This window comes from Lissotriton vulgaris, chromosome 12 (assembly GCF_964263255.1).
Source record: "Lissotriton vulgaris chromosome 12, aLisVul1.2, whole genome shotgun sequence".
Classification (NCBI taxonomy): Eukaryota; Metazoa; Chordata; class Amphibia; order Caudata; family Salamandridae; genus Lissotriton; species Lissotriton vulgaris.
In genome coordinates, this window is record NC_141700.1 from 442841302 (window position 1) to 442851198 (window position 9897).

The following is a 9897-nucleotide window of genomic DNA, read 5'->3' on the forward strand; positions in this document are numbered from 1 at the left end:
GTTGCCGGCTGGGGAGATGGGCACGCGGCTCCCACCCCATCGTCAGGTGCGGCTACCTGGTTGATCCTGCCAGTAGCATATGCTTGTCTCAAAGATTAAGCCATGCACGTGTAAGTACACACGGCCGGTACAGTGAAACTGCGAATGGCTCATTAAATCAGTTATGGTTCCTTTGATCGCTCCATCTGTTACTTGGATAACTGTGGTATGTGAGAAGGTGGCCTGATATGCAGTGCTCACTATTCTAGTGAACACTATGTATCAGTCCAGCAACCCTTATTGATGATTGGTTGTAAGTCAACCTTATAGACCAGCTATCCTAGTAGCGTGGATACGAGCAGTCTAAGGCTAAAGACTCGAGAGGGCGTGTTAAGCCAGCTGTTATACCACACATATACCCCTTGAACACCAAGTGAAAGGACACCACACAAGTGTTATGAAAATAAACAGTGTATTTATTAAGATCACAACAGCCCTGTACTCTTTATGAGGACAGGGTACTAAGCACAAAACAAAACTCTTACGAAAATACTTAAGTTAGCACAGTATATACAAATGCCCGAGGGGCACGGAAAACCATATACGCTGAAAGTGGAATGCGAAATTACTAGCAGGTAAGTACAGTACTAATAGCCTTTGGAATCGCTAGGACTTGACTATAGAATTGTTAGATTACTTCTAGGAGACCCAGGGGACTCGGGTGCAGAGTGTGCACTCTCACGCGTGATGCCGGACAAAGTCTATGGTAGCTAGTAATTGCAAAGTTAGTGTTCTCGGGCAAACCCGACCTGGTAGGAGGAAAACGAAAGTGGATTCTGACCCTTGGATAGTGAGGCTATGCTGGGGCACCGAAATGCCGAAGTTACCTAGCCCAGGAGCTGCAGCTGCATAGGACTCAAAGGACGTCGGGAATCCTCGTAGACGGACCAGGAGCCTGGAAGAAAGAAGTTGCTGGCAGGCGACCAGTGAAGAAAGTTTGATGGATCCAAGCCTGGATCGAAGGAAGATGACACCTGAAAGCAGAGGGGACCAAGTTCGAGACTACTAGCCAGTAGTCAGTGGGCACCAGGAGGGCACCGGATGGTAGCCACCTCGACTAGGTGAGTGGGTGACGCTGTGATCGCAGATCTCACGGACCAGGAGGCGTTGTCGGCGACCAGGATGGAGGAGCGATCTGTCCCACGATGGATGAAGCTGTCGGCGTCGCTGGACCCAGGATTGGGCAACAAAGCCTTGGCAAATTCAAGCCCAGTCGGTGGACTTAAAATGGCGTCTGGAGTGGACCAGGAGGGTCCGGGGTGCCTCTCTTGAAGAAGGAAGCAAGGGCCAGTCTGGAGCAACCAGACCAGCAGCAGTGATGTCGTCGGGCGTCGTGAAGAAGGCCACAAGCCAGCCGGCTAGTAGCCACACAGCGCGGTGAGCACGCAAAAGCAGAAGGGCCCCACGCCAATCGTGGAGATGCTGGGGGGCTGATCTTCGGTGCTGGAGCTGCTCAGGGTTGGGGCTTCTCGGACCCCAAAGCACTCACCAGTGGAAGACTCGGTGGGCTTGTTACAAAGAAGTCGTGCAGTCTTGGCGATCGTCGGACCCTCAAGGTCTCGTCGCACTCACGGTACTCAGCTTTGCCGTAGAGGTGAGTAGAGGTCAGAGGTGCCAGGGAAGCTGGGTCTCGTCGAGCTGGGTCGTCGGATTTGTGAAGAAGGACTTGCAGCAGACCGCAGTGTTCTTAGGATGGTGCCCGCTTGATGCAGGGTGACTACTCCTTAGCCACAAGGGAGAATCTTGAAGAAGAAATCTTGATGTCCTTTCGCAGAAAGTCGTGTCTTGATTCCAAAGATGATCTAATTTGAACAGGGGGCCCGCTCCTATCTTTATACTAAAAAGGGGGGCTGACCCGGTGACTAGGTCCTGCCTATGGGTGGGACTAGGAGGGGGGTGGTTACACCCCTCTGCCATGCCGGACTTCCCCAGGCCAGGGGCTGGTGTGCCCCTGGAACTGGTTCTGACCGGCCTATGCGTAGTGAGCACCGGGGTGCCACTCAGCAGTCACCTTCCTGAAAATCCCTGCCTACCCAGGATACACAAAACCATGTCTGGGACGGTGCTAGCACCACCCCGGACAGGAAACCCTTTGTCCAAGCCTCCCTCGCTGGAAGGACTCCCAGCAGCAGGAGGTCAGACTCGTGTCTGTGGTGGCAGCATCCATTTTGTGGAGCTGAGGCTTCGTTTAACTTTAACCGGGGTTCACAGTTACATACATGTCGTGTCCCTCTAGAAGGGTGGAATGCTAACCCCGTCGCCAGAATTGGCGAGGGGATAGTATTCCAATTCGTATGACACCTTACTCGACATGTTTTGATAAAGCAATACCAAAGATAGCATTTAACCGCGAGGATTATAATGCACTTAAGAGTATATGGTATGCGATATCATGGAACAGCTATTAGGACTTGGTTCCGCAAGCTGCAGACAGGCTCAGCTCATGCCAGAGCACCATCTCACACGATTCCAAGCACTCTGCCTTCAGGATTGTCAAGGCCTGCCATAGGAGTGACTGATAGGAATCTGTATGTCCATTTTAGGGTTAGGTATAGGTATACTACACCTACAGCAAAGGGTGATTACACGACTTTGCCCCAGCTGTCATGCAGCCAGTTGTGTCAAATTTAGGAGGCCAGCCAGGGGTGGCATAATACATGCTGCAGCCCCTGGCAGCCCTGGGTACACCTATGCCCTGAGTTACAGGGTCTGATAAGGTGGCACAGTACCAATTGGTAAATGCACCTAGGGTACATGTTGTAATTTAGAAAGAGAACAGCCAGGCTGTGGGTCTGATTGGCAGGCCCATAGCCAGAAAAAGTCGTAAACCAGTGAAACAAAAGCAAAAAATCTGGGTGATCATAGGATTGCAGACCCTACTCTCCTACATGACCCCCCCCCCCCCAAACTTTGGGACAATAAGCTAACCTTGACCAGGTGAGTCTTCTTGTTCTAAGTGGAAATATCTGGAGAGCCCATCGGCATTGCCATGATCAGTACCAGGTCTACTATGTTCCACTGTAAAGTCCATCCCCTGTAGGGAAATGGACCACCTAAGCAGTTTGGGGTTTTCACCCTTCATCTGATTTAGCCACAAGAGGGGCTTATGGTCGGTCTGAATCTTGAAGTGAGTGCCAAACAAGTATGGCCTCAGCTTCTTCAGGGCCCAAACCACAGCAAAGGCCTCCCTCTCAATAGCTGACCAATTCTTCTCTCTGGGGGTCAGCCTTCTGCTTATGAAAGCAATGGGCTGGTCTTGACCATCAAAATTCAGCTGAGATAGAACAGCTCCCACACCCAACTCAGAAGCATCTGTTTGGACAATGAATGGTTTGGAGTAGTCTGGACTCTTAAGGATAGGTGCTGTGCACATGGCCTGCTTTAGGTCATCGAATGCTTTTTGACAGCCTGCTGTCCACTGAACTTTTTTTGGCATTTTCTTACTTGTCAGTTCATTTAATGGTGTCACAATTGAACCATAGTTCCTGACAAACTTTCTGTAGTATCCAGTCAGGCCCAAGAAAGCTCGAACCTGAGTCTGGGTGGTTGGAGGAGCCCAGTCCCTGATTGACTGTATTTTGCTCTCCAGTGGCTGAACCTGGCCTCCACCTACAAGGTGGCCCAGGTATACAACCTGTGTGTGCCCTATCTGGCACTTGGTGGCCTTGATAGTGAGGCCTGCTGCTTGCAGAGCCTCTAACACTTTCCTCAGGTGGACCAGGTGATCCTCCCAGGTGGAGCTAAAGACAGCAATATCATCTAGATATGCTGCACAGAAGTCATCCAACCCAGTGAGGACTTGATTCACCAACCTTTGGAAGGTGGCAGGTGCATTTTTTTCAGACCAAAGGGCATTACCACAAATTGATAATGCCCACCAGGGGTTGAAAATGCTGTCTTGGGCTTGGCATCCTCAGCTAACCTGATCTGCCAATACCCAGCTGTCAGGTCAAATGTACTTAAGTAGTTGGCAGACGCCAATCTATCTATAAGTTCATCTGCCCTTGGTATTGGGTGGGCATCAGTCTTAGTGACTGCATTGAGACCCCTGTAGTCTACGCAGAACCTCATCTCTCTCTTACCATCCTGGGTGTGAGGTTTTGGCACTAGAACTACTGGACTAGCCCAAGGGCTATCTGAGGGTTCAATGACTCCCAACTCCAACATTTTCTGCACTTCAGTTTTTATGCAGTCTCTAACATGATCAGGCTGCCTGTAGATTTTACTCTTAACTGGCAGACTGTCACCAGTGTCAACCTCATGGGTACACCAATTGGTCTGACTGGGTGTCAGAGAAAACATATGTCTGAAAGACTGAAGAACCTGTGTACAGTCTTTCTGTTGATGCTCAGAGAGGCTGCCACAAAAGACAACACCATCTACTGACCCATCATCAGGATTCTGAGTGAGCAGGTCTGGGAGAGGGTCACTCTCTTCCTCCTGTCCCTCATCTATGGCCATGAGCAAGCTCATGTCCTTCCTGTCGACATATGCTTTGAGCCTGTTGACATGGAGCACCCTGTGGGGGCTCCTGGGAGTTCCAAGGTCCACAAGGTAGGTGACCTCTCCCTTTTGCTCAAGAATTGTGTGGGGCCCAGACCATTTGTCTTTGAGTGCTGCTGGGGCCACTGGCTCCAACACCCACACCTTCTGTCCAGGCTGATAAACAGTCAGGACAGCCTTTTGGTCATGCCAAGCTTTTTGAAGTTCTTGACTGGCCTTAAGGTTTTCAGATGCCTTCTCCATATACTCAGCCATCCTGGAGTGGAGACCAAGTACATAGTCCACTATGCTGGTTGCAGGCTTTTTGAGAGGTCTCTCCCATCCTTCCTTCACCAAACACAGGGGGCCTCTCACAGGATGCCCATACAAAAGTTCAAAAGGGCTGTAGCCAACCCCCTTTTGTGGGACCTCTCTGTAAGCAAACAGAAGGCAGGGAATCAGGACATCCCATCTACGCCTGAGCTTTTCAGGTAGTCCATGAATCATCCCTTTTAGGGTCCTGTTGAACCTTTCAACAAACCCATTGCATTGTGGATGATAGGGTGTAGTGAATTTGTAATTGACACCACATTCCTTCCACATAGCAGTTAAGTAGCTTGACATGAAGTTTGCACCTCTGTCAGAGACAACCTCCTTAGGGAAGCCCACTCTGGAGAACACTCCAACTAGGGCCCTTGCCACTACAGGTGCTGTAGTGGTCCTAAGTGGAATAGCTTCAGGATACCTGGTGGCATGATCCACTACCACCAGTATAAACTTGTGCCCTGATGCTGTCTGGGGTTCCATTGGACCAACAATGTCAATCCCCACTCTTTCAAAGGGCACCCCCACCACAGGCATTGGTATAAGGGGGGCCTTTGTTGTGCCACCTGACTTACCACTGGCTTGGCAAGTGACACAGGAGCGACAAAACTCCTTGGTATCCTCATTCATGTGAGGCCAGTGAAAGTGTGAGACAAGCCTGTCCCAAGTCTTTGTCTGGCCTAAGTGACCTGCTAAGGGAATCTCATGGGCCAAGGTAAGTAGGAAACCTCTCTGAGACAAGGGTACAACCAGCCTCCTGGTCATGCCAGGCTTGGGGTCTCTTGACTCAGTGTACAGGAGTCCATCTTCCCAGTATACCTTGTGGGTACCTGTGGCGTTCCCAGCAGCCTCAGCAGCAGCCTGCTGTCTGAGGGGTTCAAGAGAAGGGCAGCTTAACTGGTCCTTCCCCAGGTCTTCCCTTGAGGGTCCCCCTGAACCCAAGAATTCAACTTGATCAAGTTCAAACTCTCTGGGCTCAGTTTCCCTCACTTCCTGTAGGTCAGCCTCCTCTGAGACTTGATCCTCAACCTGGGGCAAGGGGGAAGGCACAGCCTTAACCCTACTGCTCTTTTTCTTGGAAGGTGTCTGGTCCATTGTTCCAGGATCCAGCACCTGTTCAGTGGGGCATTTCCTGACCTGTGACCTGGTCACCACAGCAAACACATGTGCTGGCAAGCCTAACATTTCCATGTGAGTCCTCTGCTCCACTTCTGACCATTGTGATGACTCCAAATCATTGCCCAACAAACAATCCACTGGGAGGTCTGAACTAACTACAACCTTCTTTTGGCCAGTTACCCCTCCCCAGGAGAAAGCTACAATTGCCATACTGTGATTGGTAGTGACATTGCTTGCATTGGTCACCAGGAATTCTGTACCTGGCATGATCTGTCCAGGGTCCACAAAGTTAGCTGTCACCATTGTGACACTGGCACAAGTGTCCCTATAGGCCTGAGCCATTTTGCCATTAATGAAAGGTGTCTGTCTGTATTTGCCCAAAGTATTGGGACTTATATCAGGGGACATATCCACATCCCCTGTACAAACAATGACAGCCTGAGTGAGTGTACCAACTAAGTTGTCACACCCCTCAGAACCCAGGGTTAACCCTACTAAACCCTTGGGAGGTGCACTACCACTGCTGACTGTACTAGGGGGCACAGGTGCCTTAGGGGCTGCAGTGGCAGGAGTCTGCCCTCCTCCTTCCTTGGTGCACTCACTAAACCAGTGAGTTTTACTTTTGCAGTATTGGCACCACCTTTTAGATTGGCCTTCTTGGTTTTTCTTCTTCTGGGGAGCCTGACCCCCACCCTCTTTGGGTTGTTGGGGACCTGTCGAAGACTTCTGGTCATTTTGTTCCCCCTTAGAATCTTTACCCTTCTGGTCTGCTTTCTTCTGACCACCTTGATTCTGGCCCTGGTTCTGTTTAACTCTTGTTCTAACCCATCTGTCTGCCTTCTTTCCCAATTCTTGGGGAGAGGTCAGATCTGAGTCAACAAGATGCTGATGCAACAACTGGTTCTGACAATTGTTTAAAATTTGTTCTCTCATCATCAAATTGTACAATCCTTTATAATCAGTAACCTTACTGCCCAGCAACCAGCCCTCAAAAGCCTTAGTGGCACAATCTACAAAGTCAGACCAATCTTGAGACTGAGTTTTCTGGGTATCCCTGAACAGCACCCTGTACTGCTCAGAGGTTAGGCCAAACCCATCAACCAGTGTATTTTTCAAGACTTGGTAATTGTTAGCATCCTCCACTCTTGTAGTGAGGAGCTTATCTCTACCTTTACCTTCAAAGGAGAGCCACAAGATAGCTACCCACTGACTCTGGGGAACACCCTGCACAGTGCAGGCCCTCTCCAAAGCAGTAATCCATTTGTGGATGTCATCCCCTTGTTTAAAGGGGGGCACTATCTTACCCAGGTGTTTTGTATCAAAACTCCTTTCCCTATTGCTGGGTACAATGCTGCCACCAGTGGGGACTACCCCACTTAACTGTTGCTCTCTAGCAAAGGCAAGCCTTTCTTTGGCCAGGGCAAGTTCTTCCCTTTCAATCCTCAGATTGACTGCCCTTTCTTTAGCTTCATACACTCTCCTCTGAGGGGAAGTCATCCCTCTTTGAGAAGAGTTGTGAGAGCCATTGGTTTGAAGGGATCTGCCAGAGCCTATTGATAGAGATCTGGCTCGTCCATTCCTAATGTTAAGCTGACCTGAGAGTGGCCCCAGGGGTCCCCCAGTACCACTGTCATGTTTGCTTAAGTTGGACCTGGTTAGTCTGCTGACTTCTACCTGTCCCTTATCTGCCTCATCCCCAGAGGGATCCTCATCCTCCGCCCCCTCTTCATTCTCAGTTGGGAGGTGGATTAGGTCAGGGTCTCCTCTGGTTCCCTCAAGGGGAGGCATGTTCCCATCTGGAATAGAAGAGCTAAGAAGTTTCTCAGCTTTTCTGGCATCATAAGTCTCTAAGAGACCAATCAGAAAGGAAGTTGTGGGGTTAGACCCCTGCTTAATCTTCCTAGAGGTACATACTTGTCGTAACTCATGGAAGCTAAGCACAGTATATCTGGAAGGAAGGACCTGTGGAGGGTCCACTGACACAAGGGGAGACTCAGAGTTTCCTCCTTTGTCTGACATACTGTTTCTAGTGTGGTGTAAGTGATGCACCTACCTACACTATGTGTTTACCTACTGATCCCTTGCTAAGAGTTGCAGCCAAGGTGTGCTAAGCCTTGAGGAGCTGCAACAGCTGGTTCAGTAGAACTCAGAGTATTCTGAGCTTAGTTATATGTACTAACAGTACTTATGTGATCTTTCAACAAGATATTCTTAGGATACGTGTGGTAAAACAACAGCAAGCTCAAATCCCAACCGCTGCTCACCAATGTGAGAAGGTGGCCTGATATGCAGTGCTCACTATTCTAGTGAACACTATGTATCAGTCCAGCAACCCTTATTGATGATTGGTTGTAAGTCAACCTTATAGACCAGCTATCCTAGTAGCGTGGATACGAGCAGTCTAAGGCTAAAGACTCGAGAGGGCGTGTTAAGCCAGCTGTTATACCACACATATACCCCTTGAACACCAAGTGAAAGGACACCACACAAGTGTTATGAAAATAAACAGTGTATTTATTAAGATCACAACAGCCCTGTACTCTTTATGAGGACAGGGTACTAAGCACAAAACAAAACTCTTACGAAAATACTTAAGTTAGCACAGTATATACAAATGCCCGAGGGGCACGGAAAACCATATACGCTGAAAGTGGAATGCGAAATTACTAGCAGGTAAGTACAGTACTAATAGCCTTTGGAATCGCTAGGACTTGACTATAGAATCGTTAGATTACTTCTAGGAGACCCAGGGGACTCAGGTGCAGAGTGTGCACTCTCACGCGTGATGCGGGACAAAGTCTATGGTAGCTAGTAATTGCAAAGTTAGTGTTCTCGGGCGAACCCGACCTGGTAGGAGGAAAACGAAAGTGGATTCTGACCCTTGGATAGTGAGGCTATGCTGGGGCACCGAAATGCCGAAGTTACCTAGCCCAGGGGCTGCAGCTGCATAGGACTCAAAGGACGTCGGGAATCCTCGTAGATGGACCAGGAGCCTGGAAGAAAGAAGTTGCTGGCAGGCGACCAGTGAAGAAAGTTCGATGGATCCAAGCCTGGATCGAAGGAAGATGACACCTGAAAGCAGAGGGGACCAAGTTCGAGACTACTAGCCAGTAGTCAGTGGGCACCAGGAGGGCACCGGATGGTAGCCACCTCGACTAGGTGAGTGGGTGACGCTGTGATCGCAGATCTCACGGACCAGGAGGCGTTGTCGGCGACCAGGATGGAGGAGCGATCTGTCCCACGATGGATGAAGCTGTCGGCGTCGCTGGACCCAGGATTGGGCAACAAAGCCTTGGCAAATTCAAGCCCACGCGGTGGACTTAAAATGGCGTCTGGAGTGGACCAGGAGGGTCCGGGGTGCCTCTCTTGAAGAAGGAAGCAAGGGCCAGTCTGGAGCAACCAGACCAGCAGCAGTGATGTCGTCGGGCGTCGTGAAGAAGGCCACAAGCCAGCCGGCTAGTAGCCACACAGGGCGGTGAGCACGCAAAAGCAGAAGGGCCCCACGCCAATCGTGGAGATGCTGGGGGGCTGATCTTCGGTGCTGGAGCTGCTCAGGGTTGGGGCTTCTTGGACCCCAAAGCACTCACCAGTGGAAGACTCGGTGGGCTTGTTACAAAGAAGTCGTGCAGTCTTGGCGATCGTCGGTCCCTCGAGGTCTCGTCGCACTCACGGTTCTCAGCTTTGCTGTAGAAGTGAGTAGAGGTCAGAGGTGCCAGGGAAGCCGGGTCTCGTCGAGCTGGGTCGTCCGATTCGTGAAGAAGGACTTGCAGCAGACCGCAGTGTTCTTAGGATGGTGCCCGCTTGATGCAGGGTGACTACTCCTTAGCCACAAGGGAGAATCTTGAAGAAGAAATCTTGATGTCCTTTCGTAGAAAGTCGTGTCTTGATTCCAAAGATGATCTAATTTGAACAGGGGGCCCGCTCCTATCTTAA